Raw genomic sequence first — 13150 nt, forward strand, 5'->3', positions numbered from 1 at the left:
ACTAAATGTCGCTGAACTGTACACTGAAAAATGATTCGCAAGGCAGATCGTACGCGATATTTGCTTTACTATATACTTTTTAAGTGGTGTAAAAATTAACAACTGTCAAATACTCAACATTCAAACCAATTAAAACCAGGGGTATGATGAGGGACTGCCAAGTCAATAAGACTTCCAAGAAGACAGAATATATGGTTTCTCATGGTGACTTCAGTATCTGCAATGTGATCGTGGGAGAGCCATACACTCTCTTTGTGTCTCAGGATTTCCACCTTTAAAACAAAATAAAATCTTTTTGGTAGACTCCTGTCTGATGAGGTAGTAGGAAAACAGCAGTGTGGCTTGGGTTTGGGACTGATACAGGTGTTGTCAAGTAGGCAGTGAGAGCAGGGTCCCAAGCCCAAACACCCGTGGTTTACTTATTAACTCATACTCTTAATGCACCAGTCATCAGAGGGCTGTTTCTTGCTATCATCATCAACTAGCACTGTGGTGATATGGTTTGTTGGACAGTGTCAATCATTTACAGCTTACTGAGTCTTCCAAAGCCCACCTTCATGATTGTCTTGTATTGGGGATCAAAAAATATGATACCTCAAGGTAAAGAGCCCAGAAGCAGCTGGAGAAGGAAATTTTCTCTCTGATCATCTCCTGACTTCCTGTGTCTTGCTTCCCTTCCCCCCCCCCCCTTTTTTTTGTTTTTCCTATAAGGCAAGTGACAGAAACTAGAATTTCTCTTGCCCAAGGTGGAAACTAAAGCCTCAGTCTTGTTATGGGACTGTGTATTGTAATCTTTAGTTCTAGGTTCTTGCCCCCACAGAGATAAAAATTCAAAGCAGAGGCATAGTACGTAACTGAGCACATGATTTATTTGAAAGAGAGAGAGTAAATATACAGTCACACGTGAGGGTGGGCCACCCTATATGCAGAAATACCCATCATAAGTATCATGCCTAAGAGTTGGGGGGAGACCAGAGCAGGATCCAGAGGCCAAGTGTAAGAGAAGGAAAAACCCTCCCAGGCTATCAGTTTCTCTTATGAGATAGGTAGTGGAGCCCTATTTGAATATACAAATGGTGTGAAATTTAGCACGCTCCAAGCTTTCTGAAGGTTTCACGGCACCACCATGTAGACTTTAACCCACATGGCCATCATGGTATCTGCTTCCTTCTTGTCCCGGGTGAGACACAGGTGCATCATGGGAAAGTGGGCCTTCTGGATTGGCAGGTGAGGAAATAGTTACAATGCAGGACTGGTAGAAATTGTGATTCTGTTCACTCATTCCTAACTAATCTTCCTGTCGAGTTCCCCCACAGCAGTCTTACCCTGTCATTCCGTCTTGGAGCTGACCATAAAGAAATTCTCTGACCTGTTTTGTCTGAGAGTAGACTGCAAGAGACCCATTTTGGAAGGGGTCCTGCCCCATATCCAGGAGGAAGAAATGCTACACAGAGAGGCAAAAACATTGGAACAGAGAGATCTTGCTGTGTTTTCCCACTCAGTCTATTAACATTAGGTCACACTCTTTGGGTCTAATCATATTTCTTTTTTTTTTTTTTTTATTTGACAGGTAGAGCTATAGACAGTGAAAAAGAGAGAGAGAGAGAGAGAAAGGTCTTCCTTCTGTTGGTTCACTCCCCAAATGGCCACTAAGGCCAGCACTATGCTGATCTGAAGCCAGAAGCCAGGTGCTTCTTCCTGGTCTCCCTTGCGGGTACAGGGGCCCAAGCACTTGGGCCATCCTCCACTGCCCTCCCGGGCCACAGCAGAGAGCTGGACTGGAAGAGGAGCAACCTGGACTAGAACCCGGCCCCCATGTGGGATGCTGGCACCACAGGTGGAGGATTAACCAAGTGAGCCATGGCACCGGTCTTTGGTCTAATCATATTTCTACATGGCTATCTATACTTCATCAAACCTAAGCATAAAAAGGACTAGTTTTCTCAGTGAAGACTCCCCATCATAAAACTCTACGACCAAATTAATTCCTTATGCTTTCCTCTCATTAACATTTTTGGCAGAAGGATGTTGTTCACGACACTTTATGATGAGCAGGAAGGGGATGACCTGCTTTTTCATCCCTGTACTGAGTCTAGCCTTCGTTGACAATAGGAGCTTAGAAAAGCAACTCATTTACTGGCTCAACAGACAAAAACAAACAACAAAAGCAAAAGACCACAGGCAACAAGCACAACAGAAATGTTCCCTATTGCCAGAGCTGCATTTCTTGGCCCACAGCTTTCTTGGGCTGGGTTTGTTTCTACTACAGAATATGTGACTTTGAAAGGAGTTGATGATAATGTTTCTCTTAACCATGATTTGTAGGTAAGGTTCCCTATTTTTTTGCATTCCAAAAAAATATTGGAGAACTAAGATAAGATCCTGGGCCAAGTGATGAGATGGAGTTAGTACCAAGTGTGTCCTGCCCAGTTAGTATCTCCAGCTTAGCATTTTTATTACATCTCTCCCAATCTTTGTCTTCAGAGCAGAATGAGAATTCTACTGGTCTTTCTTCCATGGCTATTATCCTAGAAGTTGAAAGTTCCTGCTATGTTGGTTTATTTTTTTCCTAAGACTTATGCAACAGAGAGAGAAAGAGAAAGAAAGAGAGAGAGAGAGAGAGAAAGGGAGCATTAGTTACTCTTTGACTGCCTCAGGTTACTTAAAAAGATTCAACGTTGTTTTGATTGAAGTCTATAACTTTACATCATGGCATTTTAAAAAAATATTTAGTTATTTATTTGAAAGGAAGAGTGACAGAAAGAGAGAGGGAGATAGGAGGGGAGAGACAGAGAAGAGAGAGAGAGATTTTCAATTCACTGTTCAGTCCCCAAATCGCAAATGACTGCAACAGCAAAGTCTGTGCCAGCCAAAGCCGGAGCCAGGAACTTCATCTGGGTTTCCCACATGGGTGGCAAAGGCCTAAGTACTTGGGCCATCACCTACTGCCTTTCCAGGCGTATTAGCCTTCCCGGGGAGCTGGTTGGGTAGTGGATCAGCCGAGACTCAAACCGGCACTCAGATATGGAATGCCAGCATCACAAGGGGCAGCTTACCTTACTGTGCCACACACCTATCCCTGAGAAATATTTTAGAATATATTTTATCTGTATAAAACATACATCTACTACCTTTTTTAAAATGTTTTGATAGAATCATTTTATGTTTCTGGTCAGCAAGGGATGGTAAATGGAATTGAAATGCTCAGCACTTTCCCCAGTTTTCTGTTGCTACTGTAACAAATCATCACAAACTTAGTGGCTAAAGCAACACAAATGAGTTATCTTAGAATTCTGCAGGTCAGGAGTCTGACATGGGTCTCACTGGGCTAAAATCAAGGCATCATTCAGGCTCCCCCAGCCCTGCCAAGAAAATCTGTTTCCCTGGCTCTTCCGAATTTCAGAGGATACCTTAATTCCTTGGTTAATGACCCCTTCCTCATCATCAGAGCTAGAAATTCTGCAGTGGCCTTGCTTCCATTGTCTAGCTGTGAATGCCCACAGCCAGAAATCATGTGATTAGATAATAATCATCCATTAATAAAGGCTAATCTTAGCATAACCTCGATTACCTCTGCAAAGTCATTTAAAAATTATTTTAATTAATGTATAAGACTTTATATATTTATAGTATACAATAGGTTGGGTTTTGCTATAAATATACATTGCAGAATGGCTAAATCATGCTAATTATCATAGGTATTACCTTGCCACAGTTATCATTGTGTGTGTGTGATGAGAACACTTAAAATCTAATCTTTAACAATTTTCTTTTCTTTTTTTTTTAAGATTTTATTTATTTATTTATTTATTTATTTGACAGGCAGAGTGGATAGTGAGAGAGAGAGACAGACAGAAAGGTCTTCCTTTTTGCCATTGGTTCACCCTCCAATGGCCGCTGCGGCCAGCACATCATGCTGATCCGAAGCCAGGAGCCAGGTGCTTCTCCTGGTCTCCCATGCGGGTGCAGGGCCCAAGGATTTGAGCCATCCTCCACTGCCTTCCCGGGCCATAGCAGAGAGCTGGCCTGGAAGAAGGGCAACTGGGATAGAATCCAGCGCCCCGATCGGGACTAGAACCCGGTGTGCCGGCACCGCAAGGCAGAGGATTAGCCTGTTAAGCCATGGCGCCGGCCAACAATTTTCAAGAATACAATACATTGCTATTAACCACAGTCACCAGGTTTTAAGTACCTGCTGATCTGATGTGTACTTGACCGCAACAGAACAGCGCAGAGCAGTAGCTTTTAAGTCCCAGCGTTACCCAGTAGCCTGACATTCAAACAGCCTGGTTGTTCAGCTCCAAACTCTTGAGCCTGACGAGAAGGACCCTGAAAGCCCGCAGAGAGCCAAGTCTTCCTTCTCCTGCTCCCTGTCACATTGCGGTAGGAGCCGTGCACCTCTAGTATTTATGTCATGGAGAACACGCATTCTCGTCCATGCCCCTGGCACACACAGGCCCTGTGCTTCACGCTCAGCTTAGCTACGGGAAACGTACCAGTTGCAATTTGCCTGTAATAAAGAGCATGGGGGAAAAATCATTTGACCTTGTAAAAGATGGAGGCCTGAGGCCCCATTTGCCTAGACTCTCTGAGGCTTTCTCATTCCAGGGACTTCCTTCCTCTTAGGGGCACTGCCTGCCAATCAGGGCAAGCCTTTCCACAGCCACTCAATATTGGGCCTCTGGTCAATATTTCTCGTGGAATCTCCCTCCTCACAGCCTGGAAGAATCTCTTCTGTAGTCCCCCAGGAACATTCCTTTCTCCCAAAACCTGGTACTGTCACTCATATGTGTCTCTATGTTCTTCCCAAGGATTTCACGTTTGGAGCATAAAAGTCCAGAAGAGATTATTATGTTATTCTGATGTGATTATTATTATTATTTTTACATCTCTGTACTCTAACTTTTCCTCTTTATATGAGACTAGGGCAGCTTATCAAGATGAGGAGTAAAGGGCAGATTGATATTGCCTATCCGAGGGTATTAGAATAATAGTCTACATCAATAATTCACTGTCCTGCCTATCCATCCTCACAACACACACACACACACACAGAGAAAGTAAGCATATGTATTTTCCTGCTCTGCATTTCAAAGAGATGTATGTGATTTTAGACATTTCAAATTATTATTTTTATTTGGTCACATATGCCCAGCTACTGAATTATTCAACAAATTATTTTGTTTTAAAAATGCCCAAGACTTAGAAATGAGCAAGAATAATTCCAAAATGTCCTTTTGGTAAAGGGCAGAACATAATCTAGTGAACTCTTGGGAGGATCATTTGATTCTTGTAGGAGTGTGCATCTCTTTGATTTTCTGTTGATGAATTTACAATTCTGGAAGGATAGAATTTAATGTGTAGAAAACTGATAACAATGCTAATGATTCTTTGTATTAAGATTTATTTTTCATTTTAAAGGTAGCATTACAGAGAGAGGAGGACACACACACACACAGAGAAAGAGAGAGAGAGACAGACAGACAGACAGACAGACTCCTCAAATGGCTGCAGTGACTGGGATACCCAGGGCTGAGCCAGGCTGAAGCTAGGAACCTGGAGCTTCTTACAGGTATTCACGTGGGTGCAGGAGCCCAAGTATTTAGGCCATCTTCGGTTGCTTTTCCAGACACATTAGCAGGGAGCTGGGTAGGAAGTGGAGCAGTCAAGTCTTAAACTGGTGCCCTTATGGAATGCTGGCATCACAGGTGGAAGCTTAACCTGCTATGCCACAAAGCTGGCCCCAATGCTAATGATTCTTATGGATAGCAACGCAAATACATTTTTAAAATTTTCATTCTTTTTTGAAGATATATTTGTTTATTAGAAAAGCAGAATGATAGAGGGAGAGAAAGAGATCTTTCATCTGCTGGTTTACTCCCCAAATGGCCACAACAGCTGGGCCAGGCTGAAGCCAGGAAGCTTTGATTTCCATTCCGGTCTCCCACGTGAGTGACTGGGACCCAAGTACTCACACCATCCTGTGCTCCCTCTCCAGGTGCATTTGAGGGAGCTGGATCTGCAGCAGAGCAGCTGGTACTCTAACTGCCATTCTGATACGGGATGCCAGCTTAGCCTGCTGTGCCACAGCTCAGGCCCTGCACTTGAATTTTTACTGGTAAGCAATACAACTGATTTCTGTCCATTTAATGGGTTAAAAATCATTTAATACATTTTATGAGTTAAAAATCAATCAAATACAATCAAAAATTGTGCTTCCCTGGAGAGGGAGCTTTTCCTCTATTGGAAAATTTATGTCTTCATTCCCATCTGTCTCTTCATACACATCTATTTATTATTCTATGTTCCTCAGATTCTCCTTCGACTCAGTCTTTATATATTACTATTGGTTAGTTAACAGATTGAATAAAATCTTTGATGTGTTCATTTTATTTTATTTATTTTTTAATTTTTTAAAATTTTTTGACAGGCAGAGTGGACAGTGAGAGAGAGAGACAGAGAGAAAGGTCTTCCTTTGCCGTTGGTTCACCCTCCAATGGCCGCCGCCTCTCCTCTCTCTGTGTAACTCGAACTTTCAAATAAATAAATAAATATTTAAAAGAAAAAAATGGAATATTAATAGATGGACCTCATGTTCAAACAACAAGTAGAATGTTACTGGCACCCCAGATTGTACCACCTGCAAACTCCAGCTGTAACTTTCTGAGGAGTAGCCACCACCCTGACTTCTAACAGCATGGGTTTTCTTGGCCTCTTTTTGACTTTGCATTCATGGAATCACACAGAATGCACTCTTTGGTGCCTGACGTCTCTTGCTCAATACTGTGATTGTGAGATAGTAGTGTATGTAATTGTAATTTGTGTAATCTTATTGCTAGAAAACACTCACTTTATAAAATCTTTTTTTAAAAAAGATTATTTTTTTACTTGAAAGTCAGAGTTACACAGAGAGGAGAGAGAGAGAGAGAGAGAGAGAGAGAGAGAGAAAGAGAGAAAGGTCTTCTATATACTGGTTCACTCCCCAACTTCCCAACTGGCCACAACAGCCAGAGCTGTGCTGATCTGAAGCCAGGAGCCAGGAGCCTCCTCCGGGTCTCCCACGTGGGTGCAGGGGCCCAAGAACTTGGGCCAACTTCTACTGCTTTCCCAGGCCACAGCAGAGAGCTGGTTGGAAGTAGAGCAGCCAGGACTCAAACTGGCACCCATATGGGATGCCGGAACTACAGGTGGTGGCTTTACCTGCTACGCCACAGCGCCAACACCCATTTTATAAAATCTTAAAATTATCACTACTAGTATCATAATAAGTTTTCCTTTCCACAAATTGTGTATGCACATACACAGACACGCATGCGCACTGTGATGAATTCAGTCTCCTCTGAATAGAAGAGGGGAAGGGAAGGTTGTATATTAACTGCATTTTGACCTTTGAATAGGGTGTAGATCACCCAGTAACCACGATGTGTTAAATTTCCAGAAGATATTGCTGACACATTTAATCACACCATCTTCTCTTCCAAATAGTTATGTTTCTTCCTTCTCATGAGTGAAATATTTAACACAACTTTATCTGGTGTCATGCCAAATCTATATTCAACCTGTTTTTCCAGTTCTGAGAAACTGACAACTTTCCCTTGTTCCATTTCCAAGTCTTTGGCTCCTAGTCCTTGTTGTGTTAGCATGAAGATGATCATGAAGTAGTCACATGTACCTGATACGTGGAAAAACTAACAGAAATGAACTGCAAATAAGATGTGCATCAGTGACCCCTTAGCTTGTTTTGAATCAACAATATGTCATCAAACATTTGCTTCTAATGTTTTTGAATCTTCTAAGACTATTTTATTCTTTTTTATAATAGCCTTATTGATATATAATTTATACTCCACACAATTCACCCATTTATAGTATAGTATTCAATGATTTTTAGTATTGTTACTAGAATTTTACAGAATTGTGCAACCATCACTGCTATCAATTTTAGAACTTCTAAAAATTTAACTCTAAAGACTCTTTAAAATTTATTTGAAAGTCAGAGTTATAGACAGAGGAGAGATAAAGAGAGAGAGAGAGAGAAATAAATTTTCTATCTGTTGGTTCACTGCCCAAGTGGCCTCAATGGCCAGCACTGGGCCAGGCTGAAGTCACGTTTCATCTGGGTCTCTGACATTGGTAGCAGGTACCCAAACACTTGTGCCATTTTCTGCTGCTTTTTTTAGGCCATTAGCAAGGAACTAGATCGAAGTGGAGCAGTTGGGACATGAATCAGCACCCATAGGGAATGCTGATGTTGCAGGTGGCAGCTTTACCCACTGTGCCATGACAGCCCCAAAACATTTCTTTTTTTAATATAAAACTTTTATTTAATAAATATAAATTTTTATTTAATGAATATAAATTTCAAAAGTACAACTTCTGTTTTAAAGCGGTTCTTCCCCCCCAGAACCAACGCTCTTACCCGCAAATCATCTCATCTCCTACTCCCTCTCCCATCCCACTCTTCATTAAGATTCATTTTTATTTATCTTTACATGCAGAAGATCAACTTAGTATATACTAAGTAAAGATTTCAACAAATTGCACCCACACAGACACACAAAGTATAAAGTACTGTTTGAGGACTAGTTTTACCATTAATTTGCATAGTACAACACATTAAGGACAGAGGTCCTACACGGGGAGCAAGTGCACAGTGACTCTTGTTGTTGATTTAACAATTGACACTCTTGTTTATGATGTCAGTAATCACCCAAGGCTCTTGTCCTAAGCTGCCAAGGCTATGGAAGACTCTTGAGTTCACAAACTCTGATCTTATTTAGACAAGGCCATAATCAAAGTAGAAGTTCTCTCCTCCCTTCAGAGAAAGTTATCCCCTTCTTTGATGGCCCATTCTTTCCACTTGGATCTCACTCACAGAGATCTTTCATTTAGGTCAATTTTTGCCATAGTATCTTGGCTTTCCATGCCTGAGATACTCTTCTGGGCTTTTTAGCCAGATCTGAATGCCTTAAGGGCTGATTCTGAGGCCAGAGTGCTGTTTAGGGCATCTGCCATTCTATGAGTCTGCTGTGTATCCCGCTTCCCATGTTGGATCGTTCTCTCCTTTTTAATTCTATCAATTATTATTAGCAGACACTGGTCTTATTTGTGTGATCCCTTTGACACTTAATCATATCTTCATGATCAGTTATGAACTTAAACTGATCACTTTAACTAGTTAGATGGCATTGGTACCTGCCAACTTAATGAGATTTGGAGAATCATGGCAAGTTTTTAGCTTACCCATAGGGGTAAGTCCGAGGAAGTGTGTGCCAAAATATACATCTCCTCCCTCTCTTATTCCCACTCTTATTTTTAACAGGGATCAATTTTCAGTTAGATTTAAACACCTAATAATTATTCTGTGCTAATTAAAGAGTTTACCCAATGGTATTAAGTAGAAAAAGAAAATACTAAAAAGAATAAAATAGTAAGCTGTTCCTCGACAGTCAGGACAAGGGCTGATCAAGTCATTGCTTCTCATAGTGTCCATTTCACTTCTACAGGTTTCCTTTTAGGTGCTCAGTTAGTTGTCAGAGATCAGGGAGAACATACGATACTTGTCCCTTTGGGACTGGCTTATTTCACTCACTTTCATGATGTTTTCTAGTTTCCTCTATTTTGTTGCAAATACCAGATTTCATTTTTTAATCACTGTGCAGTATTCCATAGAGTACATATCCCATAATTTCTTTATCCTGTCTTCTGTTGATGGGCATTTGAGTTGATTCCAAGTTTTAGCTATTGTGAATTGAGCTGCAATAAACATTGAGGTGCAGATAGCTCTTTTATTTGCAAATTTAATTTCTCTTGAGTAAATTCCGAGGAGTAGGATGGCTGGGTTGTGTGGTAGGGTTATATTCAGGTTTCTGAGGAATCTCTAAACTGTCTTCTATAGTGGCTTTATCTGTTTGCATTCCCACCAACAGTGAATTAGTGTCCCTTTTTCCCTACATCCTCGCCAGCATCTGTTTTTAGTTGATTTCTGTATGTAAGCCATTCTAACTGAGCCCCAGAATATTTCATAAAAAGATTTATCTATGTTATTTGAAAGGGAGAGAGCGAGCGAGAGAGAGAGAGAGCGAGAGAGAGAGAGAGATCTTCCATCTGCTGATTCACTCTCCAAATAGTCGCAAGGGTCTGCAGTGGGCCAGGCTGAAGCCAGTAGCCTAGTACTCCATCTTGGTCTGCCACATAGTTATCAGGGGCCCAAATACTTAGGCTATCTTCTGTTATTTTCTCAGGTGCATTAGCAGGGAGCTGTATTGGAACTGGAGCAGCCAGGACATAAATACCATTCATATGAGATGCTTACGTGGCAGGCGTTGGCTTTACCTGCTAAGCCACAGCACCAGCTGCTTAGAACATTTTTGTGTCTCCAAAAGGAAATGCTATAAGTATTAGCAATCACTCCCTATTTTCTTAATCCTAGCCATTATCTAAATACCCACAAATTTACTTGGTCTCTATAATTTTAAATATTCTGGACATTTCAAATCAATGAATTCATACCATATGTGATAGTTTTGTGAATGACTTCTTTCACTTTGCATAATATTTTTGAAGTTCATCCACATTATAGTTTATATTAGTGCTTCATTCTTTTTGTGGATTAATAATATCCCACTTGAATAGATACACCATATTTTTTAAAGATTTATTTATTTATTTGAAAGAGTTACAGAGAGAGAGAGAGAGAGAGAGAGAGAGAAAGTCTTCTATCTGCTGGTTCATTCCCAATTGGCTGCAACAGCTGAAGCTGCGCCAATCCAAAGCCAGGAGCCAGGAGCTTCTTCCGGGTCTCCCATGTGGGTGCAGGGGCCCAAGGACTTGGGCCATCTTGTACTGCTTTCCAAGGCCATAGCAGAGAGCTGGGTCGGAAGTGGAGCAGCCAGGACTAGAACCAGCGCCCATATGGGGTACCAGCGCTTCAGGCCATGGAGTTAACCTGCTGCGCCACAGTGTTGGCATGAGATACACCATATTTTACTTATCCAGTTATAGTTTGATGGACATCTGGATTTTTTCCACCTTTTGGTTAGTGCAAATAATGACAAATTTTTATTTAAAAATATGTTTTTATTTTCTTGGATATTGTGGTATATATATATTTATATTAAAGATTATATTTATTTATTTGAAAGGCAAAGTTACAGAAAGAGAAGGAGATACAGAGAAAAGAGAGAGAGATCTTCCATCTCCCATCTGCTGGTTCATTCCCCGAATGTCCATAATGGCTGGAGCTGGGCTTGGCTGAAACCAGGAGCCAGGAGCTTCATCCAGGTCTGCTATATGGGTGCAGGGGCCCAAGTTTTTTAGCCACCTTTTGCTGCTTTTCCAGATACATTAGCAGGGAGCTGGATCAGAAGTGGAGCAGCTAGGACTTGAACTGGCTCCCATATAGAATGTCAGTGTCCCAGGAGACGGCTTTACCAGCTACACCACAATGCCAGCCCCAGTAGTGTTACATACTTATATTTTGGTTTTCATCCATGGTTCCTAACTCATAATGCTCAACTCTCTTGATATTTACTAATTAACTAGACATATAGCCTATTATATCTTTTATTAAAGTATTTAGGATTTTGTCCTTGATTCCTGAAGCAGCTTCAGATCAGGTTCAGAGCCATACACGTGACAGACAGTGACACTGGGGTGCATGAGGCCATGGAAAGCAGTGTCTCCTCCTCTCACCTTCTCCTGCCTTCCTTTCACCTACTGCTTTTTTTCTCCCCAAGGCAGTCCATAGAACCTAGAATTTCCCTTTACCAAGGGAGGTCCTAGAAACTAAAAACGTGCTTTAATACTCTTGCTTCCTTCTGGACATAAAGAAATCCTCTGACCTGCCTGATCTGGTCGATCATAAGACCCTCCTTTGAGAAGGGGACTTGCCTCCTATTCAGGGGGAAGGAATGCTGTACAGAGAGGCCCAGAAGAATCTGAACAGACAGGCCTCGCTGGTTTCCCTGCTCAGTCCATTAGCATTTTTGTTCACTCACATTGCTCCAAGGTTATCCGTGATTCAATTATATTTATGTAGTGAAGTATGTAAAAATCCATAAGGATAGGGTTTGAAGAACTCCCGAACAGCTGAACACGTGGAGGTTCCTGGAGAGAGGTGCCTGGAGAGATCAAGGGAGCCCTGCGCCCCTCCCCCGTACCTACCTTCTGTATATCCTTTGCGATATCCTTGACAGTGAACCACAACCATAAATGTGTCCCCGAGTTCTTTGAGCTGCTCTGGCAAATTGGTTACACCCTAGGAGGGGATTGTGAGAGCCACAGAAATGCAGGTCGCAACCTGGGGCTTGCAATTGTCATCAAAAGTGGAGGCAGGGAGGCGGTCCTGGGGACTGAGCCCTCACCTGTGGACTCTGGGGCTACCTCTAAATAGTGGGATTCAGAACTGACTTGAGTTAGAAGACACAGAGCAGATTGTCTGCTGAAGAGCTGATTGCTTGCTTACTGATGGTGGTCGGGGGTGGGAGGGCTCCCCACAGTGTTTGGGATCACAGACTTGACCTATATAGTAGTATATAGTAAGAGAAACCTACTGTGAGCAGATTTGTGATTTCTTGATATCAGAAGTATATACCTGGGAAAACTTAAAAGCTTAACTCCACAAAAGTTTGTGGGTTAAGCATTACAGATACTTTTGTTTTATTATTTTATCTGACACCAGTCTCACAGCTAACGGAAAAAGACAAAATTGCTCCTCTTTTTATCTGTATTACCTGGGCATGCTTGTCTCCCCTGCTGAGTCTAAAACACAGTGGTTTTCTTTTAATTGACTTTGTAGCTTTATTAGGTTGTCCCTTCTCTTTGTTCCCCTTCTCTGTCCTTCTTTCTCTGTCCATCCTCCACTCTCTCTGTTATTCTCTCTCTGCTGCCCCTCTCTCTGTCCCCACTACTCTCTTTTTCTCTCTTTCTCTCTCTCTCTTCGCTCTCTCTCTCTCTCTCTTTCTCTCTCTGTCTCTCTGTGCCTGGCAAACTCTGGGCTCTGAAGAAACAACACATAGGCAGACTCTGGTCTCCAGGAGAAGAATGAAATTGGTGGGTCATGGGAAGCTTTAGCTTTAGCATTTTTAGGAATTGTCAGAATGTCGCCAATGTGGCTGCACTATTTAATGTTCTAACCAGCAGTGTAGGA

Source organism: Lepus europaeus, chromosome 10, assembly GCF_033115175.1.
Source record: "Lepus europaeus isolate LE1 chromosome 10, mLepTim1.pri, whole genome shotgun sequence".
Lineage (NCBI taxonomy): Eukaryota > Metazoa > Chordata > Mammalia > Lagomorpha > Leporidae > Lepus > Lepus europaeus.